Source organism: Equus caballus, chromosome 2 (genome assembly GCF_041296265.1).
Source record: "Equus caballus isolate H_3958 breed thoroughbred chromosome 2, TB-T2T, whole genome shotgun sequence".
NCBI lineage: Eukaryota > Metazoa > Chordata > Mammalia > Perissodactyla > Equidae > Equus > Equus caballus.
In genome coordinates, this window is record NC_091685.1 from 41,163,262 (window position 1) to 41,179,260 (window position 15,999).

The 15,999-nt window shown below is 44.8% G+C and overlaps 1 protein-coding gene across 27 annotated transcripts in view; it reads right to left on the reverse strand.

Moving 5' to 3' along the window:
* KIF1B (kinesin family member 1B) overlaps positions 1-5,020 on the reverse strand; it is a 134,658-nt gene extending 129,638 nt beyond the window's left edge. For 11 of the 27 annotated variants that reach the window (XM_023635826.2, XM_023635823.2, XM_070260947.1 and 8 more), the window contains exon 1: positions 4,627-4,991. The gene's annotated coding sequence lies outside the window, so the exon portion shown is untranslated. Of the gene's footprint in view, positions 1-4,172; positions 4,420-4,626 lie in introns of those variants that run through there. The other 16 variants (XM_070260955.1, XM_070260952.1, XM_070260942.1 and 13 more) reach the window with 5 other exon arrangements.
* Positions 5,021-15,999: the final 10,979 nt, after the last annotated feature.

Consider the following 15,999-nt stretch of genomic DNA (forward strand, 5'->3'; position numbering starts at 1 on the left):
CTGCAAACGCAGGGCTGGTCCAGTGGCAAAGCAGTTAAGTTCGCACATTGCGCTTCTCAGCGGCCCAGGGTTCGCCAGTTTGGATCCCAGGAGCAGTCATGGCACAGCTTGGCAAAAGCCACACTGTGGTGGGCATCCCATATATAAAGTAGAGGAAGATGGGCATGGATGTTAGCTCAGGGCCCGTCTTTCTCAGCAAAAAGAGGAGGATTGGCAGCAGTTAGCTCAGGGCTAAACTTCCTCAAAAAAAAAAAAAAAAAAACTGCAAATGCTAGTAAGAAAATAGCTGAGGGTTGGGGTCGGCCCCGTGGCACAGTGGTTAAGTTCGCACATTCCACTTCAGCAGCCCAAGGTTCACCAGTTCAGATCCCAGGTGCGGACCTACACACGGCTTGTCAAGCCATGATGTGGTAGGCATGCCCACATAAAATAGAGGAAGACGGGCACAGACGTTAGCTCAGGGCCAATCTTCCTCACCAAAAAAAAAAAAAAAAGTGAAGGATTGGCAGCAGATGTTAGCTCAGGGCTAGTCTTCCTCAAAAAAAATTAAATAAATAAATAAATAAATAAATAAATAAAGTCCTTAAAAAAAAAAGATCTGAAGGTGAATTTGAGATTTGAAGATAGATCTGAAGGTGATGACATGTTAGCTGTGGCCACAATACTGAGTTACCAAAACAGAATAAAGCCAACATTTACTTGAGCTGAAGTCAAAGAATTTTAGGGGTAAGGGCTGTTACAAAGGAAGTTCAGCAGAGTGATTACTTTACTACTTCTAGTGACCTCGGGGAAGTCACTCAGCCTCTGTCTCAGTTTCTTCATCTATAAAATGGAGATAATAGTATCTGTTTTATAAGGATTGCTGTTATAAGGTTCTCATAAGGATTAAATTAGTGAATAAATGTAAACTGCTTAGAAAAGAGCCTGACACAGAGCTCAATATAAGCACACTATTTTATCATCGTTGTTCTTGTTTACAGTCATTGACATCCACCAGGATGATGTCAGAAATCTGGATGGAAAGGAGAACTAAGCCAAGTATCAAAATCATCAAACAGAACAACGCTAAAAGATGGTATAGTTAAATGATAAGCTTTGGTGTAAAGAATATGATATTAAACAAAAAATATTTTAAAATCCATCAGACATTTATAATCTTGTGATTAAAAATATCTACAAATAACCACAAAACAATCATAAAAGTACCAATTGAATTATTAGATAGTAAGTATTATATGGCAATACAAAGGGGAAAAAGACTGACTAAAAATCACGGAAACCACTATGGTGGTACACTAAATTGTATTAAAACAGGAAGGAGGGGCTGGACTGGTGGCATAGTGGTTAAGTTTGCATGCGCTGCTTCAGCAGCCCAGGGTTCACAGGTTCACATCCCGGGTATGGACATATGGACCATCCATTGAGCCATGCTGTGGCAGTGTCCCACATACAGAATAGAGAAAGATTGGCAATGATGTTCGCTCAGGGCCAATCTTCCTTACCAAAAAAACAAAAAAACCAACAACCAGAAAAGAGCCGAAGTTAACCTTATCTTAGCATATCTATACATAAATGGCAAAGCATAAGCTCCTTGAGAGTAAAGAACTACATCTCTATATGCGCTCTCAATTAACTGGTAATGAATGTCGTAAAAGTGAGCACACATGAATCACTGGGCCATTAAGCAAAAAGTCCAACTCAGAGAAAAGTCCAAGGCACCTTTTGCAGGTTTTCCCTATCACCTATCACAGTCACATGTGTTTCATTTGTCTTCTACAGGGATGAGTGGCATGGAAAAACAGTTCTAGAACTATGTGTGTGTATATATGTATTTTTTTTAATTGAATCTTTATTTTACTTATTTGGTTACTTGTCTTTCTCTACATTCCAGACTATATGCTTTTGTTTTTTTCTTTTTGTGAGGAAGTTTGGCCCTGAGCTAACATCTATGCCCATCTTCCTCTATTTTATGTGGGATGCCGCCACAGCATGGCTTGACAAGCAGTGCTAGGTTCATGCCCAGGATCTGACCTGCAAACCCCAGGCCGCGGAAGCTGAGCATATGAACTTAACCACTGCGCCACCAGGCCAGCCCCAAAACTATGTATACTTATACACACTCTTATATGGACTCCAGAAATTCACCAATATCTGTTCCAACAAGGCCATCTTTCAAAGAGATCTATACAAAGCAGACAAGCTATATACCTTTCAGTTCAGAGCCCTGTGAAATTATACCATATTAGTTTACAAGACCAAAGAGAGATGCTCATGCATGGAAAAGACCTGCTGTGATTAGCAGCCTGGGAAGGGGTTTACAAACAAGAAGGCAGGGAGCCCACTGCTGCCCTTTACTCTGTACCCAGGACAAGACCAGAGCAGGGGACCGGGCTAGAAAGCTTCACCTTGGAGAGTCTGTTGGCACATTTCTCAGGAGTTTATTCCCTGCACAAATTCCAAATGGGAAAGAGGAAAGAAAGAAAAAAGGAAAACTGCATTCATATCCGGTCTTGAAAAGGAAAAACAGTCTGTTCTAAGCCTTAGAAGCTGTACCTAATTGGACACATTTTGGAAAAACATTCATCAGAGCAGAGCTGCACAGATTCATAAAATCTTGCCTCCAAATCAGATTCACAATCAGGTCTGATTTTACCAAATGCTGAAACTATATTCAACCACAACTCTTCAGATCTTTTTACTAATAGAGTAACAGTAAAAATTTTAAACCTAGAAATATTTCTTAACTGGGGCATGGAATTTTAAAGCAGACATTCTGTATTTCTCTCACATTAATGTAACACAAAAAACACCAGCTTCTGTTGAAGCCAGTTTTCATTAAACAAGTTTTAAAAGGAAAGCTTAATTATAAAAATTTTAAAAGTGCTACGATTTTTCTTAGAAAACCTTATCTGAAAATTTTTAAGCACTTCAACTTAAGAAGTTACAGGAATTTATCAAGAAATGGAGTTTGAATGAAAGCAAAGAGCACAAAGAGGGTGGGCAAGCCACTCTCCAGGTCCTGTCCACATCCAGGATGTAGCAAGAGACAGATTTACAGGCTCAAGCTGAATGCAGTTATTAACCATTTCCAGATCTGCTTTACGATGCCAACATGTGCGCAATCTACATATTCCATCCTTAAAGCAGACATTACCAAGTCCACCTGCCTCCTAATTCAGCAACCACATCAAGTCAACTAGAAGGCATCACTCACTTCTCAGAGGGCAACCCGAGCTAAGATTTTATTATGACTAAGCTCAGCTGACAAAATGCCAGCGTTTAAATAAAATATCCACCATGATATCACTTCTCAAGAGCTAGCCCAATCCAGTCACCTTACTTTCCTTGGGCTCAGATACATCTGTGACACAAGGCAACATGTTCAGCGTCGGCACAACAGCTGCCGAGGACAGTGAGGGAGACGTGAGCGAGGGATCCGCTGACAATCTAATTTCAGCTACCTCGAGATTCCACAAAGATGACAACCCGCGTCCTCAGAATTACTGCCGCCAGCCCCTGCCGCTATCCTAAGACTCCGACTTTACTGCATCTCTGCACGCTGCGCTACTTTGAAAACCTATCCATCCAGTGCAATACACTAACTCGAGGCCTCCGTACTGGGCAACCTGGCTTCAGCGGTCCTCCATCTGCCTCTGTACGTGTGAGGCATCACCAGGCATCCCGTGTCCACAGCACGGGCCACCGAACAGAAATACCGAAACACAGCATTTCACCCCAACGAGAAGGGGATCTTGAAGTCACTCTACCTCGGAAGCTCATTTAGCAATTTACCAACGAGAAGAAAGTCATCTGGGAGTTCAGCTCTGGCTGCAGGGCCGGGAATGTTTTGTGTTGCCTGAACAATGACTGGCTTGCTCGAGCAGCCTCCCAACCCCCACAGCTTGGCTTCTGGCGCGGCTAGTCACCCTGAGAGCTGCCAGGGCTGTCACTCGGTGCCTTCCAGAAACCGGACTTGGCTCCTAAAGGATTTGTCAGATCATCCTCCCAATATGGCTGCCAGAGTAATCCCGGGCTGCCGCACGCCTCGACCACAGCAGCCTTCCCCCAGCTGGCCGGCAGCCACCAAGCCCCCTCCCTTTCCGTCGCGCTCCCCTCTCCAGTCCCTGCGCCATCGGCTCCCCCCACCCCCGCCACGCGATGCCCTTTCCCACCGTCCTCCGGCAGAAGGGCACAACCACATTCCCAGCCGAAGCCCCGATGCCAGCCACAACGGGCAGAGGGGACGGGGGAGCAAGAAAGGGTGGCTGCGAACCCGAGCACCGCCGCGGCCACACGCTGCAACGTGCGCAGAGCGCCCCGGGAACGGCCCAACAGCGGCGGGTCTGCTGACCGCCGGGCACGGCCGGAGCCTGGCCGCTCAGGGGAACCGGAGCTGGTGCGGGGCACCGCGGGGGACCCAGCAGGCCGCTGGACCCAAGCCCGGGGCGCGCCGCGCCCCTGCCCCGCCCGGGGCCACAGTCGGGCAGCGCCCTCCGTGCCCGCGGCCCCCGCCCGGCCCGGCGCTTCCTCCGCCGGACCCCGCCCGGACCCCGGCCCGGCCGCCCCTCCCCCGCGGCGGCCCCCTCCCCAGCCCGGCGGCGCCGCGCCGCCCGCCGCCCACCTTACCTCAGCCGCGCTGCGGACCACCGGCCGGCGGGTCGGGTCAGCAGGCGCCGCGGCGCGCGGGGGTGTGGGGGGCCCGGCACCGACGCTCCTCCGCGTGAGCAGCGGCCGCCGCGAGCCGCAGGACGCCGCTCCGCAGTCCCATCACGCAGCGGCCCGGCCCCGCATCGAGGGCCGCGGCGGGCGGAGGGCGCGAGCGCGGGAGGCCGGGGCGCGCCGACGGGCCGGCGATGGCAGCTGCGGCGGGCGGGGAGCAGATCGGACTCGCGCTGGCGCCTCCCAGGACCGTCGCCGTCTGACCGCCCCGCGTCGGTCCTCGCGAAGCTCCTCCCGCAGCCGCCGGCGCCGGACACCGCCCCGAGCCCGGCAGCCGCGCGTCACCTCGGCCCGCCCCGGCGCCCGCGACTGACACGGGCAGCGGCCAATCGGACCGCAGAGTTCGGGGTGGCCGGCCAATCGCAGGGGGAGGCGGAGAGGGGCTGCGGCGAGAAGCTGCGGAGACGCCGGAGCGCCCCCTGGTGGCCGTGAAGCCGGCGAGGGTGCGGGGCGGGCGAAGAGGGCGCCCAGAGGCCCCTCCCGAGTGACCCCCGCAGGGCGTCGGCCGGCAGCAGCAGTGCCTAACCAACCCGATGACCAGCCTTGTAAAGGGACAAAGCTTGGCTAAGTGGGGCGGGGCGGGGCGGGGCGGGACCGCGGGGGTCCCGACGCCTGCGGAGGAGCTGAGATGAATGTGGAAGGCCACCGAGTGTGGAGTCATTGTCCGTCTGGGAAACATCTCACACGTTGAAACCGCGCGTCACAGCGCGGTCGGAACTGAAACACGCTAAGGGATGAGTATTATCCCTCAGAAAACTGCCAGGCCTATTCTTATCGAGCCCGATCACAACACCTCCTACACGCCACCTTGGGAGAAAAGGCGGAATGAGTAATAGAAAAGCATGACTTAGTAGACATTCAACTTGTCTCCTTGGGAGACCGAGTAAGGGCCGTGAGTAGACCAACAAAATGCTTTGTACCGCCCCTGAGTTAATGAGCCGAGCTCTCTCTCTGGGAGATGCCTTTGAAGGAGCGATACTGGAATTCAGAAACCTGAAGAAGACAAGCGCTCAAGCGGCGATTTTTAAAAATCAGATTTAGATTCAGCTAAAAAAAAAAAAAAGCCCACAAGTGTTCATGAGCGGTCCGTTTCAGTACTTAGTAAAACAGAATATTCAACTGTAACATGTGCAATTGTCATGCCAAGCACCATTATTTCATAAGGTTGGGAAATGATTTTTCTATATACTAGCAAGAATTGAAAGTAAAATCATATTTTCCCCCCTGATTTCAATATGTACAGTATTGGGTGTAAAAAGCCTTACTTATAAGCATAGACACTAGAACATCAAAATTAATTTTCTACACTAATGATTTTCCAAAATCTCCACCCCGACTAAAGTCCTCATACTCTCCATTCAGTCAACATTTATTGAACATTTCTCGTTTTATTTAGAATTTAAACTCCACCTACCTGCAAAAGGATTTGACATAGCTTACACTGAAGCAAACAAGCAAAAGTGTATAGCATTTAAAAAAGAGTAAAATTAATAACAATAAAAAATGTGATAAAAGACTATATGGGGAGGGGGCTGTGTGAACAAGGGGAGCACACAGAGAGAAAAGCAATGTTAAGAAACAGAATCAAGGGAATGTGCTACCATTGAGTGCAAAACTCAGCTCTTAGCTTCCTGAAGGCCGAGACAAAAATGAAACTACAATGGTTATTAAACAGAAGCTCAATTCATCAGCAGACACCAACTTTTTCCTAGGTGGGAGCTCTTTGTGGAAGTACTATGATAAGCACCATGGAGAGTTACAAACACCTGGATAGTAGTTAATATTGTTTGAACTGTCAATGCAGCTGAAAGGAAAAGGATCTAAAACAGTGAAAGGAATGTGGTGGCAATTGGCTCTAGGCAAATTAAGCAAAGGCACACAGAGAAAGGTCAATAGAGGCAGATAAGGCTCTTCAAGCTTTCAAGGCCAAACTAGCTGGCGCCAGATAAGCCTTTTGCCCCTCTGACAGATGGTCACTCTGCAATGCCATTTAGTTATTCACATTACAGATTTTATACAAAGCCATCTCTTAAAAATTGTAAAGTGGGGCCGGCCCCATAGCCACGTGGTTAAGTTCGTGCCCTCCGCTTCTGTGGCCCAGGGTTTAGCGGGTTAGCATCCTAGGCGCAAACATAGCACCACTCATCAGGCCATGCTGAAGTGGCATCCCACATGCCACAACTAGAAGGACCCACAAATAAGAATATACAACTATGTACTGGGCTATTTGGGGGAGAAAAGGGAAAGAAATAAGATCTTTAAAAAAAAATTGTGAAGTAGAGGCCAGCCGGGTGGCGCAGCGGTTAAGTTTGCAGGTTCTGCTTCCGCAGCCCAGGTTTCGCCTGTGGGGACCTACACGCCGCTTGTCAAGCCATGCTGTGGCAGGCGTGCCACATATACAGTAGAGGAAGATGGGTACGCATGTTAGCTCAGGGCCAGTCTTCCTCAGCAAAAAGAGGAGGGTTGGTGGCAGATGTTAGCTCAGGGCTAATCTTACTCAAAAAAATAAATAAATAAAATAGAAAAAAATTGTAAAGTAGTCGAATATTGAATTTAGCCATGGCCAGGTAGAGTTACCCCTGGAATGCAAGGAAAGAACATCAAAAGATTTATTAATGTGATGCAAACAGCCACACTACTACAACTGATAAGGTTTCAGGATACAAAATCAGTATACAAAAATCCAAAGTGTTCCTTTTTGTTAGGAATAGCCCATAAAAAAAGTGAATTAAAAATATCCTATTAAAAATAGCAAGAAAACAATTAAACATTTAAGGATACATTGACAAAAGATGAGAAAGACCCATAAGGAAAAAATTATACAACTGTATTGATGAAACACATTAAAGAAGATCTAAATAGATGGAAAAGTATTCTTTATTTTTGGACAGGAAGAAAACATTACAAAGATGTCAATTCTTTCCAAGTTAATCCACAAACTTAATGTAATTTCCTTTTTTTCCGTCCTCCCCAAAGCCCCAGTACATAGCTGTATATCCTAGTTGTAGATCATTCTAATTCTTCTATGTGGGATGCTGCCACAGCATGGTTTGACAAGCGGTGTGTAGGTCCACATCCAGGATCCCAACTGGCGAACCCTAGGCCACTAAAGTGGAGGTGAACTTAACCACTCAGCCACCAGCCAGTCCCCGCAACTTAATGTAATTTCAGTGAATCTTTCAACATGATTTTTCATGGGATTTGACAAGATGATGGTAAAATTCAAATGACAAATCCATTCCATGTCCATTTAAAAAAAAATGCATATGCTAGAACACAGCCAAGAATACCCACAGCAATTTTGAAGAATGAGGTGTGAGGACGCACCCGTAAGTTAACAAGATTTTCTGTAACATGATACTAATTAGAATTCTGTTACATTGGCACAAGAATATACAATACAGAAATGGAACAGAATAGAGACCACATGCGTATGGGAATATAACACATGGCAGCATTGGCATTACAAATCAGTGGGGAAATGATAAACTACAAATGATAATAAATGACACTGGAATGATTACTTAAGTGTATGGTGAAAAATGTGATCCTTACATCACACTATAAAAAAAATAAATTTCAGGTAGATTGAAAACCTAAATGAGAAAAGTAAAGCTTTAAATATTTTAGTAAGAAGTATAAAATATTTTTATGACCTTGAGATGAAAAATATCGTAAACAAGGGGGGAAAAAGCACTAACTACAAAAGACTGATGAATTTTACTATAGTTTTTTAAAAAACACTTCTAGGGCCTGCCAGGTGGCGTAGTGGTTAAGTTCATGTTCACTGTGGTTATCCAGATGTTTCAAGGCTCAAAGAGAAAAAAGGAGAAGGGATGATAACTCAGAGACTAGAAACTTCAGGAAGGTGCCATACGCCTACCATTGGGGAGAAAGAATGAGGAAGGGGTCTTACCAAAGCTGGGAGACTGAAAGAGGGGTCAGGGCTGAAGCTGGGGGTGTAGAGAAGAGGTTACTGTGTCAGGAAAAAGCACCAGGAGAAGGGAAAGAGCAAAAGCGGGGGGAAAAAACCAAAAAAATAAAACTATGACTTCTATCCTCATCTCAATACCTCTTACTGGCAGAATTCAGAGGGAAACCAGCTAGCAAAGAAGCTTGAGAAATACAGATGGAAGAAGGGTGGGTATGGGGCTGAGAAACAGTAGGTAAATAGCTAGCACAAAGACTAAATTTCAAAAACATAAAGCTGAACAAAAAAAATAAGCACTGCAGAATAATGTGTGCAGTATAATGCCATTTATACATAAAGTTTGAAAACATGGAGAAGAACACTTCACTGTTTAGGTCGACGTTCATGTATAATGAAGTCCTAAAATATGCATGGGAATGATAATCACCAAATTCAGGATAGAGGCTACCCTAGGAGAGAGAAAAGAAAGGAATTAGGAAGCAAGACACAGGAAACTTCAACTGTATCTGTAATATTTTATTTCTTGAAAAACAGAAGTCAGGAGGATGGAAATGTTGATAGAGTTGGATGGTGGGTACACGGGTGGGTACCACTACATTAGTTTCTTTATTTGACTGCCTGTGAAAAAATATTTCATCACCTGAAAAGAATATTTGTCCGAAGGCATCCCAGCTGTGATCCTACCAGTAATCCTCTGCAGGCTGGGTCAGCAGCTGGATCAGAAGGGCCAGGACTGACCTGCGGCAGCTGGGCTGGGCATGAGGAGCTGAGTGGGCGGGAGATCGTAAGCCATAATCCTCTCTCTGACCTGGTTTTTAGACGCACTGGTCTCACAGCCTGCGTCGTAAGAGGCCACTGCATCTTGGCCAAATGGTTGGCCTTCCTGACTCAGAGTTCATGTCCATTCTAAACTGCTCCAGGCTGCCACTTGCACCGACAAAAATACAGGAAGAGCCCATTTTTATTTCTGGGAGAATTAAGACTGCAGTCCTCTGCAGGAGTATCCATGCCCATAGAGAGAATTATTTCCTGGTTATTTTAATGGAGATCAGGTAACACATGTACCTAAGTCTTGGGTCATGTTGCACGTTTAAAAATAGGAATTGCTTATATTTTTGGACCTAGGAGGCTACTATGTTGAAGCTAGAAAGCATCTGTTTTTTTATACAAAGTCCTTGTAAATATTAATTAGTTAATGTCTATTTGATAAGTTTGTACAGATTGTATTAAACACTGTATTAAATAACAATACAGAGCTCAAGATAAATCAATAAATCTGTTTCTTTCAGTGAATACTTAAACAGAATGCAATTTGGTTTAACGCATTAATATTAACACACAGTGACACCACTTATGCTGAGGTTACTTGGAATCAGAGAATCAAAACTGGAAGATGCTTTAAAATGGGTCAGTTCACCCTGTTAGGAAACTGACCAGCACAACTAACCTCTAGTCTTCCGAGGACTGATTTTTATTTGCTGACTTCAACTACCCAAAATCCAGAAGGCAGGAAAAGAAAATCAGCCAAAATAAATGCTACAAAACTTTTGCATCTTACTCGCCAGAAAGTTCCTCAAGCCTGCATTCGCTGTCTCTTTACTTATATTTCATCACTAATTCTAACAAGCTCGACTGCCTGAATCCTTAGCTAACAAGATTGGTAGGAACAAATTGGAAATGGTGGAGTGTGATGCCAGAAGAAGCGAGGCTTATTCCTACAAAGCTTACAATTTTAAAAAGCGTATGTAAAATCTCAAAAAAAACAGCTATGTGACAGCATTTGTATCCAAATGACTTTTGGCTATTTTCAAAAGCCAGATTAATACAAAAAATGAATTCCAATACTGGCTAGAGTAGTCAAAATCATGCTATAGGATATAAACACAATTCTAGAAGAGTAATTCCAAAAACATTTGAGCAAAGGACAAAGGTAACACCTTTGAAAATAAGTTTCTAAAAAAAAAGAAAAGAAGTTTCTAGTCTTCTAGACAGTGAAACTTCTGAACAGTTTCGCTTCTAGACAGTGAAAAGAAAAACAAGTCTCTGCCTGGACCACATTTTCTAAAATTCCTAAAGGCAGTAGCAAAATCAATTGGTGTTATTTTTTTTCCTTTTCCTCCAATGCCCAGTTATACTTAAATGAATATCAATTTAACACGTAATATATACATCACACTGCAAGTTAGCAAATTGCTGGGATCACCTGGCCTGAGAACCATGCTAAACAAACAAAATGCTAAACCAAATACTAAACAATCCATGCAGAAGTAATGAATCAAGAACCAAACACTGATATTTCTACAAAGACTAAGAGAATGGGGAATTTGAATTCGGTGTGTTCTCTTAGTTCCCAATGTTGAGTGCCCAAGATTTTGTTTTAATCAGCTGTTGGCTCTTCACAAACACGGTCAGCTATAATCAGTGTGTCTGGCTGTTTCCCGTGGTCATGACTGGGGATCTATCATTTTGGCCAAATAAGAACCCTCTGTGTAGATTTCTTTCTTCTGAATTGCAGTTTATGCATCACTTTTCTGTAACAGGCATTTTTACTAATTAGGAACAACCTCGCATCCATTAACTTTGGTCTTAAAGCCGTGATTAAAGAAACCAAACTGTTGTTTCCGGGAATTTCTGTGCCAGTGACAGATGGCCCTGAAACACATGGGCAGAAAATAGTGCCTGAAATGGGCTCCCTACAGCTCCAGAGAGAGTCCAGCTGCCAGGAGGGACCCCTGGGCCACGAGAATGGGGACATTCTAGGCAAAATGGAAAGCTGGGAGCACAATATGCATAGCTGAACGCTGCTCAGTACAGTCATAACATCTCAGACGACCCTGTCATCTTCACCGTTCTTGAATCTCCAGTCCAAGGAGTCTATCCTGAAGATGTAGCTTGCCCCCAAGCTCTAGCTCTCAGACAGTGTCTCGTGGGAACTGCATTTTACTGCTCTTGCTTCGAGCACAATCACTTGCGATGAATATATAATTCATGCTGAGAGAAAGGATCTACTGGAAAGAGCGAGTAGAGAGGGGTTAAGAGCACCTGCCCTTTACAATCGGACTGTTTGGATGCTAATTCTGTCATTTGCCGTGTGCCCTTGAGCACATCGTCTTCAGTTTCCTTATCTCTAAAATGGGAGTGAAGATAATACTTAAATCGTTCTTTACATTGTGAGACTCAAACGAGGGTGTGTTTTTTTGTTTTTCTTTTCTTTTTTTTCCTTTTTCTCCCCAAAGCCCCCAGGTACATAGTTGTATATTCTTCGTTGTGGGTCCTTCTAGTTGTGGCATGTTGGACGCTGCCTCAGCGTGGTTTGATGAGCAGTGTCATGTCCGTGTCCAGGATTCAAACCAAGGAAACACTGGGCCGCCGGCAGCAGAGCGCGCGAACTTAACCACTCGGCCACAGGGCCAGCCCCTCAAACAAGGGTGTGAGTGTAAAGGACTACGTCTGGTGCACCATCACGGTAATAATAGAGCCACGGTCTCGTCAAGTCAGGAAACAAGCTCGGGGAATCTTTATTCTCTCTCTCCTTCTCTCTAACTGACCCCTCATCACTCCTTTCCTTTGCTTTCCCTAGCTACAGATTACAAAGGCACAGTATCTAAAGTGTTATGATGAAATAAACCTGCTTCATCCTAGCAGTGGGATCATGAGCAAGTCAATGTCTCTAGGCTTCAATTTTTGATCTATAAAATAAGGCAATTAGAGTAGACGAGTTCTAAAGAATGCTCAGGTTCTAATATCTTAACATTCTTTACTTACTGGATTTTTTTCTTCCTTTCCAGAGACAGGGAGAATTTAAATAGATGGTGGTGATGATGATGGTGATACTGATGATAGCACTGGTAATTATTGAGCGTTTACTATAAACCAAGAGCTCTAGTAAACACTCCACACTAATCGTCTGATTTGATCCTCACAGCAGTCCTATAAAATTGGCTTGCTCATAGTTGGAAATTCACATATAAGGAAACTCAGAGAGGTCGTGGAGGCTGAAAAACGGTCCCCCAACGATACCAGGTCCTAACCCTCGGAATCTGCAAATATCACCTTATATGAAAACAGGGTCTTTGCAGATGTAAACTAAGGATTTTGAGATAGAGAGACTATCCTGGATTATCAAAATGGGACCTAAATGCGATCAAGTGTATCCTTTTAAGATGGAGACTTGACCAGAAGTGGAATTGGCAGTGCGACCAGAGAGGCAGAGATTGGAGTGACGCAGCCACAAGCTGAGGAACACCAGCAGCCTCCAGAAGCTAGGAGAGGCTCCCCCCTAGAGCCCCTGGAAGGAGCACAGCCTGGCCAATTCTTTGACTTTTCGGCCCACTGATACCAGTTTTCGACTTCCGGCCCCCAGAAATGTGAGATAATGAAATTCTGTTGTTCGAAGTCATCCAGTTTGTGCTAATTTGTTACAGAGGTCACAGGAAACTCATATAGAGGTGAAGGAATTTATTCATGGTCACAGTTTCTAAGTGGTGGTGGAGTCAGGGTTCAGATCCATGGACAGCTGGCTCCAAAACCCACGCTCTTCAGCACAGCACTGTATGCCCCTCATAACACAGAAACAAACAAAAATGGACTGTGTTAACTAGGAAGAAAGTAAGAAGAAAAAAACCAGAATTCCATCAATAGCAAGATAGCGTTCTAAGCGGTTGATTCAACCAAGTTCATTCTCTCTACTGTAAACATCTCAGCTTTAGAAGCATTACTTTAAAAGTTCATTCTCCCACACACTTTACATCGAAATTAGGTCATATCTGCATCACAGCCAAGTATGTGTGCACTTCAGCAAGAAGACACAACTTGCAAAAAGAGAAAAGACGGTATATTCAGTTCATAGCTAAAGAGGTTACTTGGCAGCAATTTCAGGCTCTTAGTCCATTCTTGGCAATCAGAGAAACAGAAGCTGCTTATCTTTTTAAAAGGTCTTTTTCCTTCTTTCCCCTTCAATCGAGACTCTGTTTTCAATTTTCTCAAAAGGAAAATGAGTAAGGACTAAGAACTTGATTTTTATTCCTCTCACTTGCTACCTTCCTGACTGTTTGAGTTCCCAGGCAAGTCAACTAATAGGAAAGTTGGATCTGGGGGTTTAAATTTAATCCTAATATACAACTGAACCCACGTTTGTCTCTGTGGAGCAACGGGACACTCAGTTCAAACTCTTAACACCCGTTAAACCTTCTAGTTTATACTCTGAGCCTCTTATAGTCATCAGTGCATGTCCCCATTCACCAACTTTATTCTTCTTATCCTCCAACCCTTTTATTGGCCATTTAAACGGATACGCAGAGAGTTTTGAGATAAGTGGTCATGATACCAGGATGGTCTGCAATGCTCTAAGTTAAATGCTGTTCTCGTCCCAGATTTATGGGCACAAAGCAGTAAGCATGCAGAGAACTGAGGATGAGGCCCCCTTGGCTGCCAATCATCCTAAAGAAATCAACTGGAAAAGAAAAATGTTTATGTGCCCCTGAGGGCCTCAGTAGGTTGTGGTTTGAAAGGATGAGAAAACACAGGCTTCTAAGACAAGACGTCTCTAAGGAAGAAGCTAAGCATTTAGATCTATAATATTTGTATAAATAGCTGACTCTGTGTTTATAGCTAAAAATTAGCCCTATTTATTTGTAATGTGCTTTTCTTTATAAGCACTCAAAGTGGTGTTTTTTTTTTAAAGCCATTACATCAGCAATTTCCTTCCACCCATGTAAGATTGACAGGTAACATGCTCGTTTCACAAAGAGGCTGAAAGGTACAGAAATAGTTTCCAAAGGCTGTAACCCCAGGAGCGAAGTGAGCAGAGAGACATGGTGACCAGACGAGCTCTGACAACCAATCAATCAGGTCTCCCTCTTCCTCCCTCTCTCCCGCACCCTTCCTCCTTGCCTCCCTCTCTCTCTCTCTCTCTCTCTCTCTCTCTCTCTCTCTCTCTCTCTCTCTCTCTCTGTCTCACACACACACACACCCTGCACAAAAAGAGCTTCGAGTTATTACAGGGTTGGAGAGACCATGTCTTTTGAGCACAGTCCAGTCTGCCCGTCCCCTTTCTACCTTTCAGTTAGTGGTAATTTATCCAATGTGCTTAGCTTTCAACAAAACAGTATAAATACTTTAAACCAGCAGAAAAATTGATAAACCATACAAAACGACGGAAGATTTCAAGGAGACTGTTGTCTGGAAATCAGCAACACCCCGGTTCATTTATCCATCCCAGGATCCCACGGGGTTTGGAAATAACTGAAGCAAAGCTCTTGCCCACATTTCTTTATTCTTTAAGACAAAATACTCCAAAGCTTGCCTTACAGCCTTCGCGGGCAGGGAGAAACGGATGAGCCTCAGTGTGTTCACTCAGCAGCTGTATAGTGGCAGGCATGTAAGGTAACGCCTCTGTGAATTTCAGTTTCTTCATCTGTAGAATGAGGTGGATAATAGTACCTACCACACTCACATTCTTGGGAGAATTAGATGGGGCTGTAATTTGCACCACTGAATGCAGCCGTGGAGAGGCCAGAATGGAGAGGGAGGTGGATGAGACTGGGAAACCATATGCAAACAGAGAAATCCATGAGGAGACAGAAGGTGATGGCTCTGGGACAGGAGGTAATGGCAGCTTGGAGGGCAGTGGAGCATGGTTGTGGGTGGAGCGGAGGCTGGGGGTGAGCTGTGGGGTGAGTTGTGTTCCTTTTCCTCCCCACGTTGCCTTAGGTTGAGCTCTCCCCAGCCGTGCAGCACGAGGTGCAGGGACAGTTTAGGGAGGCTCAGATGGTGGTTGCGGGAGGAACAGGCAGCACACATTGGTGGACAGCCCGACCCCAGTGTTGCCTTCTCCTCCATCCCCTGAGACCAGGTGATTACAACCAAGGAAAAGGCTCTTCTTAGAAGAGCATAGAGCTAGGGAAGGTACAAGAAAGTTTCTTGAAGGGCAGGGTGACCTGTGGGGATGACAAATAGGGACTTATGTGACCTATAATTTAATGCCACCAACTCTGCCTTCTGAGACACAACCCCTCAACACACAGACACACACACAGACACACACACACACACACAGGAGGGCACAAACCAGGGCCTGAGCTTCAGCCTTGCTCAGTACGCATTTGATCCAGGTAGCTTATAAGTCCCAGGGGAATGAGAGCCCATGAGAAAATAACAACACATGTAAGGAGTCAAACAGCCATGATATAAATCAGAGACAATAAACTGAACAACTTTTATCAGAGGAAACAGAATTAATGGACTAGACACAACAAAATTGTCAAATAAGCATAATAAATATCTTCAAAGAGTTAGGCTATCGGTAACAAGTAATGAGATTGAAACAGTTATTTAAAAAAACTAAGTGG